Source organism: Oncorhynchus kisutch, linkage group LG3 (genome assembly GCF_002021735.2).
Source record: "Oncorhynchus kisutch isolate 150728-3 linkage group LG3, Okis_V2, whole genome shotgun sequence".
NCBI lineage: Eukaryota > Metazoa > Chordata > Actinopteri > Salmoniformes > Salmonidae > Oncorhynchus > Oncorhynchus kisutch.
This window is the reverse complement of record NC_034176.2, coordinates 12,916,024-12,940,580: the sequence shown is the minus strand read 5'-3', so window position 1 is coordinate 12,940,580 and position 24,557 is coordinate 12,916,024. Positions and strand designations below refer to the sequence as shown.

The window sequence follows — 24,557 nt, the reverse complement described above, 5'->3', positions numbered from 1 at the left end:
AGACTCCTCTGGCCAGTCTAACCACAGACTCATCTGGCCAGTCTAAACACAGACTCTTCTGGCCAGTCTAACCACAGACTCATCTGGCCAGTCTAAACACAGACTCATCTGGCCAGTCTAACCACAGACTCTTCTGGCCAGTCTTAACCACAGACACTTCTGGCCAGTCTTAACCACAGACACTTCTGGCCAGTCTAACCACAGACTCATCTGGCCAGTCTAACCACAGACTCTTCTGGCCAGTCTAACCACAGACTCATCTGGCCAGTCTAACCACAGACTCCTCTGGCCAGTCTAACCACAGACTCTTCTGGCCAGTCTAACCACAGACTCCTCTGGCCAGTCTAACCACAGACTCCTCTGGCCAGTTTAACCACAGACTCCTCTGGCCAGTCTAACCACAGACTCATCTGGCCAGTCTAACCACAGACTCTTCTGGCCAGTCTAACCACAGACTCTTCTGGCCAGTCTTAACCACAGACACTTCTGGCCAGTCTACCCACAGACTCATCTGGCCAGTCTAACCACAGACTCCTCTGGCCAGTCTAACCACAGACACTTCTGGCCAGTCTAACCACAGACACTTCTGGCCAGTCTAACCACAGACTCCTCTGGCCAGTCTAACCACAGACTCATCTGGCCAGTCTAACCACAGACTCTTCTGGCCAGTCTAACCACAGACTCCTCTGGCCAGTCTAACCACAGACACTTCTGGCCAGTCTAACCACAGACTCCTCTGGCCAGTCTAACCACAGACTCATCTGGCCAGTCTAACCACAGACTCCTCTGGCCAGTCTAACCACAGACTCCTCTGGCCAGTCTAACCACAGACACTTCTGGCCAGTCTAACCACAGACTCCTCTGGCCAGTCTAACCACAGACTCATCTGGCCAGTCTAACCACAGACTCCTCTGGCCAGTCTAACCACAGACTCCTCTGGCCAGTCTAACCACAGACACTTCAGGCCAGTCTAACCACAGACTCCTCTGGCCAGTCTAACCACAGACTCCTCTGGCCAGTCTAACCACAGACTCCTCTGGCCAGTCTAACCACAGACTCCTCTGGCCAGTCTAACCACAGACACTTCTGGCCAGTCTAACCACAGACTCCTCTGGCCAGTCTAACCACAGACTCATCTGGCCAGTCTAACCACAGACTCCTCTGGCCAGTCTAACCACAGACTCCTCTGGCCAGTCTAACCACAGACACTTCTGGCCAGTCTAACCACAGACTCCTCTGGCCAGTCTAACCACAGACTCCTCTGGCCAGTCTAACCACAGACACTTCTGGCCAGTCTAACCACAGACACTTCTGGCCAGTCTAACCACAGACTCATCTGGCCAGTCTAACCACAGACTCCTCTGGCCAGTCTAACCACAGACTCCTCTGGCCAGTATTTGATTAAACGTTGTTCATGTTTTATATGGTGGGTTGTAGTTCACCAATATGCCAGTAGATGGTGCTCTGCATCTGTGTTCTCGACCAACATCGTGGGAATAAATTGGTTCCTTTTTTGTGTAATGGAGGAAAAACCTGAAGCCCTCGTTGCTCTTTCTCTCACCAAGTGTGCTCGAGGTTTGGGAGGACATTATTCTTTCAAACAAACATCAAATATGTCTAGAGGGGGAAAAAAAGTTTTTTCAAGTAACCTTTGAAAATATTTTTTGGCAATCTGAGAAGTGGTGTTGTGGAGACAACTTAGATCTATTGATTGTTCCTAATTAACCCACTCATTAACACCGGTATATGTAAGGAACCATGTGGTGTAAATTCCTATAGTTAACATCAGTTATGGAAGCCTCTATGGCATGTAATGACAGTGTGTTAACTTACATTGATGATGATAGGGTCAAATGACTAACAGAGAATCAGTGGTAGCTAGACTGTCCAGAGGAGTCTGTGGTTAGACTGGCCAGAAGGGTCTGTGGTTAGACTGGCCAGAGGAGTCTGTGGTTAAACTGGCCAGAGGAGTCTGTGATTAGACTGGCCAGAAGGGTCTGTGATTAGACTGGCCAGAGGAGTCTGTGGTTAAACTAGCCAGAGGAGTCTGTGGTTAAACTGGCCAGAGGAGTCTGTGGTTAAACTGGCCAGAGGAGTCTGTGATTAGACTGGCCAGAGGAGTCTGTGATTAAACTGGCCAGAGGAGTCTGTGATTAAACTGGCCAGAGGAGTCTGTGATTAAACTGGCCAGAGGAGTCTGTGGTTAGACTGGCCAGAGGAGTCTGTGGTTAGACTGGCCAGAAGGGTCTGTGATTAGACTGGCCAGAGGAGTCTGTGGTTAAACTGGCCAGAGGAGTCTGTGGTTAAACTGGCCAGAGGAGTCTGTGGTTCAACTGGCCAGAGGAGTCTGTGATTAGACTGGCCAGAGGAGTCTGTGGTTCAACTGGCCAGAGGAGTCTGTGGTTCAACTGGCCAGAGGAGTCTGTGGTTAGACTGGCCAGAGGAGTCTGTGGTTCAACTGGCCAGAGGAGTCTGTGATTAGACTGGCCAGAGGAGTCTGTGGTTAGACTGGCCAGAGGAGTCTGTGGTTAGACTGGCCAGAGGAGTCTGTGATTAAACTGGCCAGAGGAGTCTGTGGTTAGACTGGCCAGAGGAGTCTGTGATTAGACTGGCCAGAGGAGTCTGTGATTAAACTGGCCAGAGGAGTCTGTGGTTAAACTGGCCAGAGGAGTCTGTGATTAGACTGGCCAGAGGAGTCTGTGATTAAACTGGCCACTGTGGTTAAACTGGCCAGAGGAGTCTGTGGTTAAACTGGCCAGAGGAGTCTGTGATTAGACTGGCCAGAGGAGTCTGTGATTAGAATGTCCAGAGGAGTCTGTGGTTAGATCCCCAATCACACGGGTGCTATTATTATTACACAACTCTACTGGAGGAGTGAGGGGGAGGGAGGGGGGAAGGGAGAGAGGGGGAAAGAGAGAGATGCAACAGGTTGCATGAGTGAGAGTGACAGAGGGGGTAATTTTGAGCATATAAAAACTCACACTGCAGTAGGAATAGAGAGAGAGAGGTTATGGGGAACTGGAATAGAGAGAGGTTATGGGGAACTGGAATAGAGATGGGTTATGGGGAACTGGAATAGAGAGAGGTTATGGGGAACTGGAATAGAGAGAGGTTATGGGGAATTGGAATAGAGAGAAGGTATGATAAATAGGAATAGAGAGAGGGCCTGGGGAATTGGAATAGAGAGAGGGAATGAGAAATAGGAATAGAGAGAGGGAATGAGAAATAGGAATAGAGAGAGGTTATGGCCAATAGGAATAGAGAGGGGGTATGGGGAATAGGAGTAGAGAGAGGGTATGGGAAATAGGAATAGAGAGAGGGTATGGGGATAGCAATAGAGAGCGTATGGGGAATTGGGATAGAGAGAGGGTATGGGGATAGCAATAGAGAGAGTGTATTGGGAATAGGAATAGGGAGTGGGTATGTGGAATTGGGATAGAGAGAGGGTATGGGGATAGCAATAGAGAGCGTATGGGGAATTGGGATAGAGAGAGGGTATGGGAAATAGGAATAGAGAGAGGGTATGGGGATAGCAATAGAGAGCGTGTGGGGAATTGGGATAGAGAGAGGGTATGGGGAATAGTGATAGAGAGAGGTTATGGGGAATACTAATAGTGCTAGGGTATGGGGAATACTAATAGAGCGAGGGTATGGGGAATACTAATAGAGCTGGGGTATGGGGAATACTAATAGAGCTGGGGTATGGGGAATACTAATAGAGCGAGGGTATGGGGAATATTAATAGAGCTAGGGTATGGAGAATACTAATAGAGCGAGGGTATGGGGAATACTAATAGAGCGAGGGTATGGGGAATAGGAATAGAGCTAGGGTATGGGGAATACTAATAGAGCTAGGGTATGGGGAATACTAATAGAGCTAGGGTATGGAGAATACTAATAGAGCGAGGGTATGGGGAATACTAATAGAGCGAGGGTATGGGGAATAGGAATAGAGCGAGGGTATGGGGAATACTGATAGAGCGAGGGTATGGGGAATGCTAATAGAGCGAGGGTATGGGGAATACTAATAGAGCGAGGGTATGGGTAGTATGAATAGAGCGAGGGTATGGGGAATAGGAATAGAGCGAGGGTATGGGTAGTATGAATAGAGCGAGGGTATGGGTAGTAGGAATAGAGAGGTTGTGAGAGAGAGGGGATATAAGGTCACTATGTTTTTAGAGGGATGTGAAGCAACAGAAAGCATCGGGCCACAGTGACATGCTCAGCAGGATAAGGTCGATAGTGCTCTGTACTATTCTGACCCCAGACTTACTGTAGCCCCAGGCCCCCATATACTGAGTACTGCAATCCACTTCAGCACAATACAATATACGAGTCAATACGGTGCACTTATGGGTTTCACCGCTGAGCTCACAATGTGTGTGTAGATTGCATCATCTATCCTTTGTCATGGTTTGCAATGTTTTGGTTGACAGAAATGGGACAAAATATGAGCTATGTACAGACTGACATTTCATTAAGTGTTTGTGTGTTTGTGCGTAGTAGAGGTGAGATTTAAATAATGACTAAATTCCCTATACCCAGTCGACACACAGACATGTTTTATTCATGAGTGACAAAAATAGCAAAATATCTCATATGAATCAGTCATTCACCTTTTGCACTAGCGTTATCACAGAACCTGCAAACACCTTGGAACAGTATGTGGGTGTCACTTTAATTATCTAATCAAAGGACAATAAAACAAGGGTGTTTGGAGTCCACCCTTGTTTTGCAGAGGTATCGACCGAGCCCTATGATACAACGACAACACAAACAGCCACTGGGTGTGAAATGTGGATGGTACAGCACGCACAATCCCTGCCCATCTCCTCCAGCCCACTGGCAGCTGCCTGGGCCACTACAGCAAAGCCTGTTGAGACAGAAGCACACTAAGGGGATGAACAGTCTAAAGCTGCTCCAAGCTGGACAGCAGAGAAACACACATGAGGAAACAGACAGAAGCCACGCTGTATAAATAGACAGAGAGAGAGAGAGAAATGAGAGAGAGAGAAATGAGAGAGAGAGAGAGAAATTAGAGTGAGTGAAACGAGAGAGAGAGAGAAATGAGAGAGAGAGAAATGAGAGAGAGAGAGAAATTAGAGAGAGAGAAATGAGAGAGAGAGAGAAATTAGAGTGAGAGAAATGAGAGAGAGAGAAATGAGAGTGAGAGAAATGAGAGAGAGAGAGAAATGAGAGTGAGCGAAACGAGAGAGAGAGAAATGAGAGTGAGAGAAATGAGAGAGAGAGAAATGAGAGTGAGAAAAATGAGAGAGAGAGATGAGACAGAAGCAGTTTGGGGAGTTTTAAAATAAATGAGAAAACATTTTTCCATTCAACTCGCTGGTGATTCATTAGGTGGTTGTATTCGTCTAAGTGGGGGATCCTGTCTTTCAGAAACTGGGTCTGCCTCTGTTGTGTCTCTGACTAAGTCATTCCTCAGAATGAGATGAGTGGCAGACAGAAAGGGAAAGGGAGAGAAAATCAGTCCTCTGATGTGAGAAAAATCTCTTTGAGGCTCTTTGAGGGGAGAGATTCTTAATGTTGTCAGTTCTCTTTTCAAGACTTTGCTGCCCTAAACCAATCAGAAGGATCCTTTGGATTGTTCAACCCCCCATTGAAATAAACCAGAAGTTCAAAATAATATTGATGTTGGCGAGCCAGTAAACAGGTCGATGACGTACAGAAATGTGCACTTCAAGGACCCGTGGGTAATAGCATTGTATTAAGAGACTGAACTGAGCCGACTGTTTCAGCACAACATGATGCAAACTTTATGGGGATTCACTCAGGTGGATGGTTGGCAAACCTCCTCCTCACTGCCTGGCAGTCCTGTTGTGAAAGCGTTAGTCAACCCTGCCTACTACACTTGTCTTAGTTCACCGCTGTACCCTGATGGGACACACCCAAAGTGAGCCTAGGCTTCTCATTAAGGGGAAATGCCTTCTCCCACAGATCTGACTCACCAGACGGCTCCTGAACTATAACCCACAGGACAGGGCAAGAGAAGACGGCTCCTCCAGGGAGACTCCCTCAGTAAAGAGAAGAGCCCACGACTGAGATTGGAACCCAATGTCCTTACATTGCATCATCTACTTGTCTCGAATCATCCTAAAGTATCTAAAATGTGATTGTCTAACTCAATTCAGTTACTTATAGATGATTTGGACATGAAGCGCAAAAAAATGCTAATATAGGTACAATTGACTTGCATTGGATTTGTGCCACAGATGCTAAAAAGTTAGCATTTGAAACAGTGGCCAAGTCAACAAAACCAAAGCATGGACTGCTGCCATACCATGTCCATAGACTGCTGTCATACCATGTCCATAGACTGCTGTCATGCCATGTCCATAGACTGCTGTCATACCATGTCCATAGACTGCTGTCATACCTTGTCCATAGACTGCTGTCATACCATGTCCATAGACTGCTGTCATACCATGTCCATAGACTGCTGTCATACCATGTCCATAGACTGCTTACAGGGAACCAATACATTGTTTTGTGACTTGGGTGAACTATCCCGAACCAAAGTCTGAGAGCCCTTGATCAATTATGGGAAATATGGTGAAAACCTATCCTGTTACCACACCTATCAACAGTCAAGAGGGAATGGAGAGAAGACAAGGAAGATTAACAGGGAATAAAGTCAAAGATGACCACTGTCCCTTTAAAGTTAACCTTTTAAAGTAAACGTTAAGTACCAACCCTAAAAACAACTTAGAATTTCATGCCTGTCCACATTGACTACGCACAAGTTTGACACCGGATTGCAAACCACAACACATACGTCACTGGGGGAAAAAATTGTTGAATCAACTTCGTTTCCACGTCATTTCAACCCCAAAAAATCTACATGATGGCGTTGAATCAACATGGAAAACTGATTGTATTTGCTAGGAGTCATCAACGTCAGGGCATTTCGTCTTTCTTTTCACCTAATGTTTAACCTAAACCCAATGACATGGTGATTCATTTTTTGGGTTTTCACGTTGAATTCATGTTAGTTGACAACTCAACCAAATGTAAATCAAAATTAGACGTTGAACTGACGTCTGTTCCCAGTGGGACACACACTTAGTGTTGGTAGGATGGGACTGGAATTATATGGTTGAAGGTCACAGTGCCATTGACTCTTCCCTTGACGTCACAGACAGTCCACATTAGCGTACCGGCGCCCCCATACGGACCCCCTACTGATGTAAATTAGCAGACATGGGGAGGCATCTGTGCTTAAGTACATTAGAGTAAAATAAACATGATCAGCCATCTGCGCTGGGATGGCATGGTTGCCTAGTGCCGTGTCCTGTTTGGATAGTCTGACGTGGGTGTACTGAGGATAGTGTGTGTGTGTGCGTGTGCGTGTGTGTGTGTGTGGCAGCACTCATGATGATGGATTCATTTTCCAGACTAAGGCTCCAGAGTACTGTGCTGGTGTGTGTGTGTGTGTGTGTGTGTGTGTGTGTGTGTGTGTGTGTGTGTGTGTGTGTGTGTGTGTGTGTGTGTGTGTGTGTGTGTGTGTGTGTGTGTGTGTGTGTGTGTGTGTGTGTGTGTGTGTGTGCGTGTGTGTGTGAGTCTGTGTGTGTGTGTCTGTGTGCGTGCGTGTGTTTGCGTGTGCGTGTATGTACCTGTGTGTTTGTCCTTCCTATAAGGGTTTCAGAAAGGTCTCCTCATTCCCTGTTATGATCAAGTGTGCTGTGTGAACCATCAAGTCCCAAAATAGTCTGACTCTGAACCACAGCAACAACCTCAACTACAGTATATCATGGGATCCATCACCATTGTATTCTATCAAAGAGCCCATTAAAAGGGTTCATAAGAGATGAGACCTGAGCCTCTTCAGAGGTGTGGCTGCAATTACACTACATGTTCAACCCAGTACAGAGGGCTGGGTTCAAACAAATCCAAAAGGCTCTCAGTACAGAGGGCTGGGTTCAAACAGGGTGTGTGTATGAGTGACCAGCTAGTGCAGGGATTTTTATTTTATTTATTTTATTTATTTCACCTTTATTTAACCAGGTAGGCTAGTTGAGAACAAGTTCTCATTTGCAACTGCGACCTGGCCAAGATAAAGCATAGCAGTGTGAGCATACAACAAAGAGTTACACATGGAGTAAACAATTAACAAGTCAATAACACAGTAGAAAACGAAGGGGGGGTCTATATACAATGTGTGCAAAAGGCATGAGGAGGTAGGCAAATAATTACAATTTTGCAGATTAACACTGGAGTGATAAAAGATCAGATGGTCATGTACAGGTAGAGATATTGGTGTGCAGAAGAGCAGAAAAGTAAATAAATAGAAACAGTACGGGGATGAGGTAGGTGAAAAGGGTGGGCTATTTACCAATAGACTATGTACAGCTGCAGCGATCGGTTAGCTGCTCAGATAGCTGATGTTTGAAGTTGGTGAGGGAGATAAAAGTCTCCAACTTCAGCGATTTTTGCAATTCGTTCCAGTCACAGGCAGCAGAGTACTGGAACGAAAGGCGGCCAAATGAGGTGTTGGCTTTAGGGATGATCAGTGAGATACACCTGCTGGAGCGCGTGCTACGGATGGGTGTTGCCATCGTGACCAGTGAGCTGAGATAAGGCGGAGCTTTACCTAGCATAGACTTGTAGATGACCTGGAGCCAGTGGGTCTGGCGGCGAATATGTAGCGAGGGCCAGCCGACTAGAGCATACAAGTCGCAGTGGTGGGTAGTATAAGGTGCTTTAGTGACAAAACGGATGGCACTGTGATAGACTGCATCCAGTTTGCTGAGTAGAGTGTTGGAAGCCATTTTGTAGATGACATCGCCGAAGTCGAGGATCGGTAGGATAGTCAGTTTTACTAGGGTAAGCTTGGCGGCTTGAGTGAAGGAGGCTTTGTTGCGGAATAGAAAGCCGACTCTTGATTTGATTTTCGATTGGAGATGTTTGATATGAGTCTGGAAGGAGAGTTTGCAGTCTAGCCAGACACCTAGGTACTTATAGACGTCCACATATTCTAGGTCGGAACCATCCAGGGTGGGGATGGGGTCCATACAGTACACCAGGACACCATGTTGGCAGGGATGAGGTCCATACAGTACACCAGGACACCATGTTGGCAGGGATGAGGTCCATACAGTACACCAGGACACCATGTTGGCAGGGATGAGGTCCATACAGTACACCAGGACACCATGTTGGCAGGGATGAGGTCCATACAGTAGACCAGGACACCATGTTGGCAGGGATGAGGTCCATACAGTACACCAGGACACCATGTTGGCAGGGATGAGGTCCATACAGTACACCAGGACACCATGTTGGCAGGGATGAGGTCCATACAGTACACCAGGACACCATGTTGGCAGGGATGAGGTCCATACAGTACACCAGGGCACCATGTTGGCAGGGATGAGGTCCATACAGTACACCAGGACACCATGTTGGCAGGGATGAGGTCCATACAGTACACCAGGGCACCATGTTGGCAGGGATGAGGTCCATACAGTACACCAGGACCCTGGCACACAGGCGCCTGGGCGGCATGGTGGCCAGCGTTAGTACGTAAAAACCCAGGATCAACACATTAACACGTTAGTTGGTTAACCACATAGAGCCATTCTTTGTCATAGAAGAGGGATTCAATCAAATTCAATGTCCATAAAGGTCCCACTTCATTTATCGACCAGAGATACTCAAATCAATCATATTTGGGTTAACAAGATGGAGGAAAATCTAGAGAGAGGGGTGTCCAACACATTTTGCCCTAGGCAGCGAATTCGGTCTTCAATGAAGTCCGGAGGGCCGCACTGAAAGTGTGTTATATTTCGTCGGCGTCACAATTTGCAGACAATTGTCCTCGATCCATAGTTTTTGGTTGTTAGCGAGCTGGACAGTCAAGAACAGTCCGTTTCCAATTGGTTTTAGTCATTTTAAAGTATATTGAGTTAGTTTCCCCCCAAAACACTTTTAACCCCCCCAAAATATAAATATTGTTATTGTTATGACTCAAATCACTGTATGTTTGACACCCTGGGTCTACTCTATTCCGTGAAGAGCAATATCTTTCTATCAGGATATGGAATGAATCCAACTCTTAGAAAAAAAGCTACTATCTAGAACCTGAAAGGGCTCTTTGGCTGTCCACATAGGAGAACCCTTTGACAAACCGTTTTTGGTTCCAGGTAGAACCCTTTTGGGTTTCATGTCTAACCCTTTCCACATATGACTCTACATGGAACCCAAATAGGGTTCAACCTGGAACCAAATAGGGTTATCCTATGGGGACAGCCGGAGAACCTTTTTGGAACCCTTTTTTCTGAGTGTACATCAAATTCTTATAAACGTTACCAGGCATGATTCACTGGGGCTTTAACCTAATATTCCCAGAGAAGCTGAACTCAAATGGCTAATATTTATCTAGATAAGAACAGAGCAAACTGCAGAACATTTTATACAAGTGCATTAACTGTAGGGAGACAGAATTGATCCTGCAGAACTGGTTTCATTTACTAGACTGGCAGGTCGGACAATTCAAACACGGTCTAAAAATAAATCATGTCCTATTTAATGATGGGCTAAACCCTGGTATACTTTCCAAGGTAGGACATTTAGGACAACAGTACATTTGCTGCTTCCCAATGGAATTTATCATGAACTAGAAAGAATAAATGAATATCCTCTTTACAATAGCAATATGGACAAGAGGCAGGGCAAAGATCCTGGATGGCTGAGGATGTACGCTCACCATTCATTTCAAGTTCACATGCTAAAGTATGAGCTCAATAATACTTTATTTCCACTGCTCAGATGAGTCACTGTCTGTTTGGCTTGTTTGAGGCTCCGATGCACATTACCATTGGTCCATGTGATTCAGCAGCACACAAGTCAGCCAGCATGGAGCCCAGGCCCCAAGTATTCAATAAGAACTCATTACACCAGGCAGAGCAGAGCTGGGCCAGTGAGAGGCCCTGCTGCTCCCCCTTTAGATCAACCAGTCTCATGTCTCAACCAGCTGCACTGTCACTCACACCGCAGATGTGTACACAAACACATATACGTGCACACACACACTACACACCACTGTCTCTGAGAGGCATAAACCAGAGGACCAATACCACGGACTCTCATTCAGTTCAGGTCAACGGTTATTTACTGGGTGCACTAAACAAAAGATCCTCTAAAAGTGAGACAGACCTCAACAACAGGCAGTGTGAACATCAAACTGTCTGTCCTGCAGACATCCTACACAGACACATCTGGCTCCGTCTGATGTGTTACTCCGTTCCCCCAGTAGGACTTTGACCAACTATCAGACCAGAGTTAGGCAACCCACCGACCCACCACAATCACCCCGCTGGGACTGCACACTGCACACTGCACACTGCTCCAGCTGATTCAACACATGAGCTCATCTTCACTGTCTTGATTTCAAAATGTTGGAGGGAGGAAATGAATTATGTTCTGACTGAAAATTCTGAATCAACAGCCTGGCTGGCTGGAGTGAGTGAAGGTGGACTCAATGCCAGCCCTCTCGGACTCACTTAAGTACTGTAAGATCAATCTAGTGAGCAGCAACAACAACAAAAAAATCGATGTGCTCACTTCCATTCTTCGTCTTATCTGATGTACAGTAGATCCAAAGCCAGTATCTTGTTAAGTTGTATTGCACTTTTTACAAATGCACAAAGTCCTCAACATACTCCCCACCCACTAAACCCTCAAAAGACCTAACCAGGGTGAGGGTGGAGAGGAAACCTCCTTGGTCCACAGAAACATTGAGAGGAACCAGACTACGGGATCATCCCATTCTCAGCTGCATGCCTGCCGCCCTATCCTGCTTGCATTCTTATCTTCCTTCCTGTCTGTCTTCCTTCCTGTCTGTCTTCCTTCCTGCCTGTCTTCCTTCCTGCCTGTCTGCCTGTCTGGGTACACTAATTATATGACGGATCAAACACTGAGGGGTAAATGGATCCGGAACACAAACACCTAAATCTGGTCATTTATCCCTGTATTCAGCTCTCCCTGTGACATACTCTGACCGCAGGCAGAGCTGCTGGACATCACTAAAAGGCCAGAGCCTCAAACACACAAAGATGTCCATTAGTGGTATCACTCATACTCTGTGTGGTTGTTGAAGGAGGGGGAGGGAAGGAGGGAAAGAGAGAGAAAGAGAGAGACGTGGCAGTCAGATGGCAAGGAGTGCACATGGCCTCTAGTGCGTGCACGCACACACACACACGTTGCTCCACCTCCCTGTTGGGACTTGTACAATGCCCAGATCCATCTCTGTGAACTCATACATACAGACACATAAGATTTGTCAGGTGTGCTCCATTCTGTTTTACAGAATGCACATCATACCAATGCAGTTATGAACCCAGAAACACACAGTGACAGACACAATGAGTAGAGAGGGGAGAAAGAAAACATGAAGAGTGGAGAGAAGAGAGGGGAGAGGGGAGAAAGAGTAGAAAGAGATGAGGTAGAGAAAGAGAAGAAGTAGAGAAAGAGAAGAAGTAGAGAAAGAGAAGAGGGAGAGAAGAGAGGGAGAGAAAAAGAGGAGAAGCAGAGGAGAAAGAGGGAGAGAAAGAGGAGAAGCAGAGGAGAAAGGGAGGAGAAAGAGGAGAAAGGGAGGAGAAAGAGGAGAAGCAGAGGAGAAAGAGGGAGAGAAAGAGGAGAAGCAGAGGAGAAAGGGAGGAGAAAGAGGAGAAGCAGAGGAGAAAGGGGGAGAGAAAGAGGAGAAGCAGAGGAGAAAGGGAGGAGAAAGAGGAGAAGCAGAGAAAGAGAAGTGAGAGAGAAGAGAGGGAGAGAAAGAGAGGGAGAGAAAGAGAAGAGGGAGAGAGGAAAGAGAGTCAAATTAAAATAGGAATCTTATGACAGCTCATGTAACGATGTCAGGGTAGTGGCAGCTGCACTAGTCCTTGTATCCATGGCGACCCCAAAGTGCCGTCAGAGTGGTGACGCTACTGGGATCGCTGTGCTGAACTGAGCTGCATTGAGGCACGTGCCTAAACCTGGCTCCACTCAGCGTGACTATTCATAGCACTCAGTGTCGAGGCAGGACTATGGCAGAGGTGTAGCTAAGGGCAGGTGTACGGAGGGACAAGGCATGGAGCTGCTGTTTTTCTCTCTCTGATCCTGCTCCAGACTCTGGAGGATGACACCTGGTCTCCCTACTGCCTTACAGAGATGGACCGTATGTCTAGTCAATCACAACACAGAGCTTATGAGCTTTCCTCTGGGCTGCATTCAGGATCACACTGATCATGTAGATTGGAGAAGTAACAACAACCTCCATTAGTAATAGGACTGTTAGTCTTAAAGGAGTCGTGGATTCAGTCCTGATTCTTCATGTCCTGTTGAGCTGAGATTTCAATACGTCATTAGTATTGTCAAAACCATAGCAATACTTTACCTAAACTCGTGTCATAAGGTGTTAGTGGAATGCAAGATGGCAGGAGCATTAGGGAACTGTCATCCCCCCACCGTATCCATGTAATCTCCTAACGCCTAGCTGTGAGTCAGTTTTACTGTAGTGACTCAAGGCCTGGCTCTCTCTCACACACTGGCCTACTAACTTATCCATCTCCAATCAATAGCTGACATGCAGAATGATCTAATTCAGCTGAACAGTGAATAACGGCACCCAGTCTCCATAGCACACAGTGCTAGCTGGATGGCTGGTTGGCTACTGCCCAATGTGCTAGGGTACGTACGGCCAGGGGGGTGGACCGAGTGAGCACCTCCCTTTGTGAGCGATTGTTCAAGCTCAATTGGCACTTCTGTAACATTGCTTTGTCGGAAGGATCAGCGGGGAGAATGAGCCAGGCTCTGAGGTGCAGAGAGAGCCCTATTGTGGCCGGGGCCGGGTCAGTGTGAGGGACACAGAGTTGCTGAGTGAAATCGATCTGGGTGGGATTAGGACCACTCTTTCATGAGTGTGTGGCACGGGCCGGGCCAGCTTTGTTGAATTCAGCCGACGCAGGCCTTTCCCACCCCTCGGATCAGCAGTCCCCCCCCCCTCCACAGGACAGGGAGACAGTGGGGTGGGCTTTTTGGAGACCACCTTTGTGCTCCTATTGTGCCCAGGCACATCAATGGTGCTGGGCATAACCCTGGGCAATGGGAAAGTGCTGGAGAGGACACGTTAGGATAAAGCTTCCATGCACCTGGTGTGGCATGAAGGAGAGAGGTAACAAAGAAGATGATTAGCTTTGATGAGCATAGAGTTGGCCCAAAAAGACAAACGTTCACATGACCCACGTTGCACCATCACGCCAATGTTCATCACTGCAATAAAGATTGTCTCCACCCAATACATTTGGAAGGAATAGGCACGACTCTCGTTCACAATAAAAATGTGATACTTGATTGATCTGATTAGAGCTGAAATCGGCTGTCAATGGCCTTCATCAGAAACATGTTTCCAATACATTCACTTTTTCCAGATACAGGACAATGATTTATCCCAATGATACCATTGCCATGGCCACAGCTACATGTCACACCCGCCAGAGTGTAAAAATAACTGTAGTACCAAGGGCCTATGGCTTGTAGTGTGTTGTTTAGGGCCCTCATTGCATAACAGCTGAGATGTGAGCAAGCCTGGACATGTTTCTCGTCCTCACATCGAGAATGCCTCAGCAAATGGTTGGAGAGGCAGAGACCAAAATGTTCAAAACATGGTCCTGTGTGTTCCTCCCAGTAAATCAGTGTCCTATCCTGGCAACGGTCTTGGTAACACTTTAGTAATCCTACTTTAGTAATCCTGCTTAAATAATCCTACTTTAGTAATCCTACTTTAGTAATCCTACTTTAGTAATCCATGTCAGCAGGTAGCCTGGCGAGTATGAGCATTAGGCCAGTAAACGAAAGGTTGCTGGATCGAATCCCCGAGCTGACAAGGTATAAATCTGTAGTTCTGTCCCTGAGAAAGGCAGTTAACCCACTGTTCCCCTGGCGCTGAAGACATGGATGTCGATTATGGAAGCCCCCCACACCTCTCTGATTCAGAGGGGTTGGGTTAAATGCAGAATACCCATTTCAGTTGAATGCAATCAACTGACTAGGTATCTCCCATTCATTGACATAGGGTGTCATAGCAGAAATTGAAAGTGATTCAAATAGTTTGTTATCATTCAAGCTAAGTGTCACTAAAACCTAAGAGAGAGTGCATTTACCTCTGATGACACTCTTACGTAGCTTCTAGATACAGGATGTGTCTGGGAGTGTGTGCATCCAAGCTGTCCAACACTGAATAGAGGTACAGGACCTCCTAGGGTGTAATCACTAGGAACCAAACACACCAAAACAGAGAGGGACCTACCTCAATTTATCCAATAAGAAACTCCTGTTCTTGTTTTTCCGTTGAAAAAGTTTTTCTATGGTGTGCTCTAATGAATACATCCCTAAACTGTCTAGTAGACACACCTGATGCACAACAGACCATGTGCAACAAAGTGACTACCCAGATCAACTCCTCTGCACAGCACCTGTAGACAGGTCCCTGTGGCTGTGTGCCACCATTCCATTCAAAACCTGATGGTATTTTTACCTTGACATTTCCAACCAATTAATGTCATATCTATGTGTAACCATAACAACAGGGGGCTTTGCGTTGGTTTGAAATAAACACGCACACACAAAGACTACACAGAGATACACGCACACACCAATGCGCGCGGGCACGCACACGCGCACACACACACACACACACACCAGAGGTGTTGTTCATTATCACTATAAGTGTGATTAGCAAGAGTAACGTGTCCTGAGCGATGCATTGAGCAAGACCAGATATTAATAATACTCAGTATTCACGAGAAATTATGACAGATTTGGTGAATTTGATTGATAGGCTATTTGTCACGATAAAAAAATATGTCAAGTCCTGCAGTAGGTATTGTCGGTAGGCTATATGTAATTAAGCATTTATTTCAGATTTAATTATTCTCTCTCTCTTAAAAATACAACAGGATTTGACCGTATTACTACCATCCTCTCCCTATCCTCGGCGCCATGTGCCAGTGAAGGCATCCATTCAGTTTATGAATGGATGGGTGTGGCGGAGGCGGTGGATGAGTGACTGGCGCTAGGTTGTCGTCACTGCTCTCGTTGATAGGCACTGGCGTTTTGTCGCTGGCTGGACTGGATTAGAGCGCAATTTGGCTCCTCCACCGTATGTGACAATTGAGAGCGAGAGACAGACAGCGACACCACAGAGACTCAAGCCGAGCGGTGAACTTCGGGCGGATTTGGTGAGGCTATGGGGCAGTCTCGCACCGCATGCACTACACGCGTTGAAGGGGTGGAATTGGAGCAGGGTTACAGAGAAACAAACGATTTGAGATGCATTTTTGTCTCAAAATGTCCTTACTGACAAAAAAAAAACAGATAGTCTATTGCCTATATAAAAGCATTGCACGTTGTGAATACCACGTTTCCTTTTGTCTTATGCTTGCGCTCACATTTGTGTAGACCAGGTTTCGTCTATAGTTAGATTTGGATGAACGTATAGGCAACCAGTCACAGGTTAGATAATAGTCTAATAAGAAAGATCAAGAAATGTACAAAAATATATATTGTTTTGGTAAAGGCGATAGAAGGAAACAGACAAAGAAAGTCGGGCACATGCCTTTCCTCCAATGGCCCCTTTTAGGTGTGACAGAAACAAAGGACTTGGACAAACTCGCATCAGCACCAGTGAACACCCAGTCCCCTAAACAAGATTGTCTGCAGCTTTTGCAATATGCAATATGCTGCATATTTACATTCCTTCTGGCGTCAGTACATGGGAGTGTTTTAGAGCTGACTGGTCACAACAAAACCGGTCCAAAAGGCATCGGAAGACAGGCGTCAAGTCTCACCAAGAAAAAAACTTGTCAGTAAATATTAAGTGCACACTGTTCACAGATCTTTTTATCAGTAGTATGCAGGAATGTACTGAAAATGGTTATTGTGTGTTGTGCCTTGCAGCTAAGAGGGAAGATAAATATACGAGCGCTGCGAAAATAACTGTAAGAAAGCTAAAAGTGGAGAGTGTGAAGTGGACTACGCAGAACACCGAAAAGATTCCAGAGGCGAATGACCATTGAAGGTAAGTTCCTAATTGACTGCAATAATCGGGCGAAATAATTTATGCTAATGTATTATTATCATAAGAAATTACAAGCAACTGACCACACATGCACAGTGGTATACAGAAGTTTCGCGGGCCAGCAATGTCTGAGCCCACCGTATGAGCCATGCAAGGTCATTAGAGCACACCATAAACTAAACGTTTTGCAAAGGAAGAACAGGCGTTTCTTATTGGACAAATTCAGGTAGGTCCCTCTGTTTCGGGGTGTTTGCTTCCTTTTGGCAACCTCATAAACAATTCATGGTAATTCATGGTAACCTCATAAACAATTCATTTAGACCTGCCGTTTATTTGAGAGGTGTTTATTTATGGTGTGTACTTGCTGATATGTGTGCTGAGGGAGCATGTTGCTGTTTTAAAGCTAATTTCATGCAATTCAACACATTTTGACATGGGTCAGAGAAAACAATTTGCAGTTGTATAGCTAATCTCATGCTATTCTACACATTTTGCAATGACACTGAGAGAATTTAGAATTTTTAAAGCTAATTTCCTGCAATCGTAGCTCAGTTAAACCCGTATATTAGGCCAAACGTTTCAACAACCTATAGGTAACCGAAATCTTATTAAAAATAAGAGTATTTAACATGGGTTTGTATAGCCTATCTCAATAAGATAGGTTACTTTCTTTCATAGCACCTGCTGTCAGTGAACCATGACAAAGAGAAAGCCACCACAACAATGTGTCTCCTGAGAAGTTACATTATTAGAATGACAGCAGGAACAGTTCATACCTACCTCTCTCTATAGACACCCACTGTAGCCTATAAACGTTCAAGTGTTTTGCCTCTGAAAATGACACCACCCTTCATATCTTTATCAACTTGACCAACAATCTACATAATTCCCCAATCTCTCTCTCTCTCTCTCTGTCTCTCTCTCTCTCTGTCTTTCTCTCTCTCTCTGTCTCAGTCTCAGTCTCTCTCTCTCTCTCTCATTCAATTCAATGGGCTTTATTGGAATAGGAAACATATGTATACATTGCTCCATCTCTCTCTCTCTCTCTCTCTCTCTCTCTCAGAATTTCCCACTTTATGAGATGTGGATGGTCAGATACAGTGTTGACAACGGTTCCTCTGCTCTGTTTTTGTACCAGCTGTAGAATTTGAGCCATTCTTCCTTGGGTGAGGCCTGTCCAGCTCTGTGGAATATGTTAGTCTCCTGAGGGGGCTGGGAGTGTGTATTGGCAACTGGGGCTTTCCACTGGGGTTGATCACCAAACATTCCAGGCTGCTGGATGAAGGGTTAGCGGGCCAGCTCTGCGCAGCTGGGAGCCATATAAGACGCTGTGTCTTTGTGTGTTGAGCAATATCACACACACACACACACACACACACACACACACCCTCCGACCCCCACCACTGTTCAACTCTGCATACCCCGATGAACGCATGGGGTGGGAGGCCGTGAGGGCTATGTGTGTGTGTGTGTGTGTGCATTCCACTCTCTACCAAGGGACAGAGAGCTGCTGAAACCATGTGACGCTTCATAACAGTCAGACGTAGTCTCCGTAAGATACATTGCAAGACAAAGGAACACACACAGACTGCACAGTGCGCACGTGTGCAAACTCTCTCACACACACAGCCATTGTCACCTTGGCAGTCATAAAACATTCACTGAGATACCCACAGAGATACACAGAGATACAAAAGTTAGTTATCCTCTCTAAACCACATGATGTTTGTCTCTCTGCTGAAGTAATGCTGTTTCAGGGAGAGGGAGAGAGTGAATAAAGGAGAGAAGGAGAGAGGGAGAAAAGGAGAGAGGGAGAAAAGGAGAGAGGGAGAAAAGGAGAGAGGGAGAAAAGGAGAGAGGGAGAAGGGAATGTAGCAGGCGATTGAGAGAGGGATGGCAGTCATACAGTTCTTTCTTTCTTTTCTGGCTGCCACTGTGGTTGTTTTTTAAGCAGGGTGTCCGTGTGCAAAGAATGTGTGTCCGCGTGCGCATGCATGTGTTTGTATGGTAGTGGAGAGCAGAGAGGAGAGCTGGGGATGAGACAGTGGGCCTCCCCAGAGAGGAAAGGAGGAGCACAGACCCTGAGGAAGAGGGAAGCAGCCTGGAGAACAGCACAGAGGAACACAGACAAGAGGGCTAGATATCACAAAGCCTTTGTTTTGCCAATACAGAGTTGGGAGTCAGGTACTAAGTCCGTTACAACACCTTGTGAAAAACATAAACAATTCAACATGGGCATAACAAAGGCAGACAGACAGACACAGACAGACAGACAGGTAGGCAGACAGGCAGGTAGGCAAGCAGACAGGCAGACAGACAGGCAGACAGGTAGGCAAGCAGACAGGCAGGCAAGCAGACAGGCAGACAGACAGACAGGCAAGCAGACAGACAGACAGACAGACAGGCAAGCAGACAGACAGAGACAGGCAAGCAGACAGACAGACAGAGACAGGCAAGCAGACAGACAGACAGACAGGTAGGCAAGCAGACAGGCAGACAGACAGACAGACAGACAGACAGACAGACAGACAGGCAGGCAGGCAGGCAGGCAGACAGGCTACTAGAGTCATCTACTTGCCATATCTTTTACAGTAGTGCTCCCTCACTTCCTCTGCTCCTCAGGTGAATCCTAACTTCCACTTTAAGTAAAATGTTAAGTCTCCCATTGATATCAATGAATAAAAGGACATCAGTTAAAGTTAAGATTCGCCCCTTTCCAAAGTAATTCCGCTTAGTTGAGTAATGTCATTAGTCAGTGCACTCAGTTACTCTGTGTTACATAGGTCTGAGGCTCTGCAGCTGCTACTACACATAACCGTGTGCATATTTATGTAATAACAGATCTAACAAACACTGCCTTTCAAAGACATTTATCTTTTTTTGATATTCATATTTTATTCTAAAAAATATAAAAAAATACAGTTTGTAATATTATACATTTCTATACCTACATGTACACTCACTGTCACGATCGTTGGAAGCATACCCGGACCAACGTGCAGTGTGATCTGGGTTCCACATCTTTTATTAGAAATAAATGAACCACACAACAAAACAATAAAGACTAAACAAACCGTGACGACAATAGACTGCTAACATGCAACTACACAAACAATATCCCACAAAACACAGCTAGAAAAAGGCTACCTAAATATGATGCCCAATTAGAGACAACGATTACCAGCTGCCTCTAATTGGGAATCATACAAATCACCAACAAAGAAAATAAACTAGAACACCACATAGAAATAAATAAACTAGATCACCCCCAGTCACGCCCTGACCTACAACACCATGGAGAAACAATAGCGCTCTATGGTCAGGGGGTGACACTAACACTCCTATCACATCCACATACAGTACATATATACATGGGAGTTTACGTTTAAGGTGATCACAGAAACATTTACAAGCCCTCTGTCCTCTCCCTCTGCCCACTCCCCCACTCTGAGAGCCCTAGGCTGGGGACAGGGCCTGAGTGGGTGTCCTGTTTGGGTCCCTGGTCCAGGGTGACGGTACAGATAAGCGTGTCTGTTGCACAACCCCCCATACTGACACACTTTGGGGTAAGAGCTCCGAGCTTCCAAGTCAAATGTTCAGCACAGCAAAGTGTGCCTTTCTTCTATGGGGATTTTGGCTTCCCACACTGGATTGTAGCATTATTGCATTGTCATTTCTGGCAACTCAAAGGCACTCTTTATAAACTTTTCCAGTTGCTAATGACATTATTTGCAGCTCTCCCTGTGCATTATGTAATGATCTCACAGCGTAAACACTGATCCTAAGAAGTGGTGGAAAAAACAGCATTAGCACATTCTCGGAAGGACAGGGCTTCAAATGACAGCACCAGACCTGAGGTAGGACAGGGTCTGGGTCAAATGACAGCACCAGACCTGAGGTAGGACAGGGTCTGGGTCAAATGACAGCACCAGACCTGAGGTAGGACAGGGTCTGGGTCAAATGACAGCACCAGACCTGAGGTAGGACAGGGTCCAGGTCAAATGACCGCACCAGACCTGAGGTAGGACAGGGTCCAGGTCAAATGACCGCACCAGACCTGAGGTCGGACAGGGTCTGGGACAAATGACAGCACTAGGCCTGAGTTAGGACAGGGTCAGGCTCTAGGTCAGCTCACATTCCATCTCAAATCAAATCAAAGTTTATTTGTCACGTGCGCCGAATACAACAGGTGTAGACCTTACAGTGAAATGCTTACTTACAGGCTCTAATCAATAGTGCAAAAAAGGTGTTAGGTGAACAATAGGTAGGTAAAGAAATAAAACTACAGCAAAAAGACAGGCTACATACAGTAGAGAGGCTATATACAGTAGAGAGGCTATATACAGTAGTGAGGCTATATACAGTAGCGAGGCTATAAATGTAGCAAGGCTACATACAGACACCGGTTAGTCAGGCTGATTGAGGTAGTATGTACATGTAGATACATTTAAAGTGACTATGCATATATAATGAGCAGAGAGTAGCAGTAGCGTAAAAAAAGAGGGGTTGACGGGTGGTGGGTGGGACACAATGCAGTTAGCCAATGTGCAGTAGCACTGGTTGGTTAGCCCAATTTAAGGTAGTATGTACATCAATGTTAAAGGGACAAAGCATATATGATAAACAGAGAGTAGCAGCAGCGTAAAAAGAGGGGTTGGGGGGGGGCACACAATGCAAATAGTCCGGGTAGCCATTTGATGACCTGTTCAGGAGTCTTATGGCTTGGGGGTAAAAACTGTTGAGAAGCCTTTTTGTCCTAGACCTGGCACTCCGGTACAGCTTGCCGTGTGGTAGAAAAGAGAACAGTCTATGACTGGGGTGGCTGGGGTCTTTGACAATTTTTAGGGCCTTCCTCTGACACCGCCTGGTGTAGAGGTCCTGGATGGCAAGCAGCTTAGCCCCAGTGATGTACTGGGCCGTACGCACTACCCTCTGTAGTGCCTTGCTGTCAGAGGCCGAGCAATTGTTGTAACAGGCAGTGATGCAACCAGGCAGTGATGCTCTCGATGTTGCAGCTGGGATTTCTGGGATAATAATGTTGATGTGAGCCATTACCAACCTTTCAAAGCACTTCATGGCTACGGACGTGAGTGCTACGGGTCTGTAGTCGTTTAGGCAGGTTGACTTTGTGTTCTTGGGCACAGGGACTATGGTGGTCTGCTTGAAACATGTTGGTATTACAGACTCAATCAGGGACATGTTGAAAATGTCAATGAAAACACGTGCCAGTTGGTCAGCACATGCCCGGAGCACACGTCCTGGTAATCTCTGCCACATAAGACGAGCATCAGAGCCGGTGTAGTATGATTCAATCTTAGGCCTGTATGGACACTTTGCCTCTGATGGTTCGCTTTGCCTCTTTGATGGGCATAGTAGGATTTCTTGTAAGCTTCCGGGTTAGAGTGCCGCACCTTAAAATCGGCAGCTCTACCCTTTAGCTCAGTGCGAATTTTGCCTGTAATCCATGGCTTCTGGTTGGGGTATGTATGTACAGTCACTGTGGGGACGACGTCCTCAATGCACTTATTGATAGTCAGTGACTGATCCCGGAACATGTTCCAGTCTGTGCTAGAAAAACAGTCCTGTAGTTATAGCATCTGCTTCATCTGACCACTTTTTTATAGCCCGAGTCACTGGTGCTTCCTGCTTAAATTTTTGCTTGTATGCAGGAATCAGGAGGATAGAGTTGTGGTCTGGTTTACCAATCTGAGGTAATAAAATACATCTTCAAATGTATGTGAAACAACCAGCAGCATACCACCCTGCATACTGGCTTGCTTCTGAAGCTAAGCAGGGTTGGTCCTGGTCAGTTCCTGGATGGGAGACCAGATTCTGCTGGAAGTGGATTTGGAGGGCCAGTAGGAGGCACTCTTTCCTCTGGTCTAAAAAAATATATATATCCCAATGCCCCAGGGCAGTGATTGGGGACACTGCCCTGTGTAGGGTGCTGTCTTTCGGATGGGACGTTAACCTGGTGTCCTGACTCTCTGAGGTCATTAAAGATCCCATGGCACTTATGGTAGGGGTGTTAACCCTGGTGTCCTGGCTAAATTCCCAATCTGGCCCTCAAACCATTACGCTCACCTAATAATCCCCAGTTGACTCATTCATCCCCCTCCTCTCCCCTGTAACTATTCCCCAGGTTGTTGCTGCAAATGAGAATGTGTTCTCAGTCAATTTACCTGGTAAAATAACAGATGAAATGTAAATAAAATAAAAACCCAACAGCAGATGTGGACTGTTTTCTCACGAATGTTTGCATACCAATGGCACATGCAACATTTTCTCACAGCCTTAATGACAAAATATGTAGAATAGCATTATGAGACTGCAAATTGAGATGTAGGATCTTAATTTGATCACCCTGTCACAGGATGCAGGAAATTCAAAACTTGCAGTTTATTTGAGGTTTTATAAAAAGGCTTCTGAAGTTAGTAAATTCCATAATTAGTATTTTCTCTTCCTGCAGGATATTTTTTTTGCTGTAGCAAGCTGGCTCAAGTTAAGATCTTATATCTACACAGTACGTCACTGTGACTATGTTTGTATTTTGGAGTGTGTGTCAGGGATTTGATCTGGAGGTGCCATTCTGTAGCGTCTGCTGCTGTTCTCATGTTTGTGTTGGAAAGCTGATCCCCCTGGGAGACATAGCACTTCAGTCATATGACTGTGTGTGTGTGTGTGGGGGGGGGGTACGTGTGCATGAGAGAGCAAGTGTGTTGTCACAATATATCACTACTGTGTGGGATGTGTCAGTGTTCATGTGTGCATGTTGCATAAGTGTGTGTTTGAGCGTGTGTACATGATTGTGTGTCTGTGTTTGCATTATTTATTTTATTTTACCTTTATTTTACCAGGTTAGTCTCATTGATGTTAAATATATATATAGAGAGACCTGGCCAAAAAAGCAGCACACAAAGTTTCTAAGATTTACAACATAAAGTACTTCCTACTAAGTATGTACCGATGACAATGTATTTTTTTGGTCCTATCCGGACCAACCGTCTTTTTTTGGTGCAGTCCAGCCTTGATTTCAATGCCCACAGACGTCCGGTCCAGACTAGATTTAGCCCAAACATAGACGTCTGTATTTGGTTTAGATTTGGTCAGAATTTTGGTAGATTTGGTCTGAATGAATCATAGATGTCTATGGTTCACAAATTTGGACTGCACGGTATAGTACAGTAGAGCAGGGGTTCCTAAATATTAGAATAATACCCAGCATGCTTTGCAAGTATTTGTTTTTACATTTCCATTTTGGTCATTCAGCAGATGCTCTTATCCAGAGCGACTTACAGTCAGTGCATTCAACTAAGGTAGAGAAAGAACAACATAGCCAGAACATAGCCAGAATTGTTTTTTCTGGAACCATTACTGAAAATGTTATTGTAGTTGAAGTGGTCTGTTGGTTTCTTCTATGATTTTGACTACTTTGAACATTGTTATTGACAGTTTTGAAGTTTGAAAGAAATCTAACATAAGT

At 45.7% G+C, this 24,557-nt stretch overlaps 1 protein-coding gene across 2 annotated transcripts in view; it reads left to right on the top strand.

Annotated features, from left to right (window-relative positions):
• The first annotated feature begins 16,072 nt into the window (after window positions 1-16,072).
• rhobtb4 (Rho related BTB domain containing 4) overlaps window positions 16,073-24,557 on the top strand; it is a 61,354-nt gene continuing 52,869 nt past the window's right edge. Inside the window, exons 1-2 of one of the 2 annotated variants that reach the window (XM_020467804.2) lie at window positions 16,073-16,235; window positions 16,954-17,074. The gene's annotated coding sequence lies outside the window, so the exon portion shown is untranslated. Of the gene's footprint in view, window positions 16,236-16,586; window positions 16,859-16,953; window positions 17,075-24,557 lie in introns of those variants that run through there. The other variant, XM_020467811.2, reaches the window with a different exon arrangement.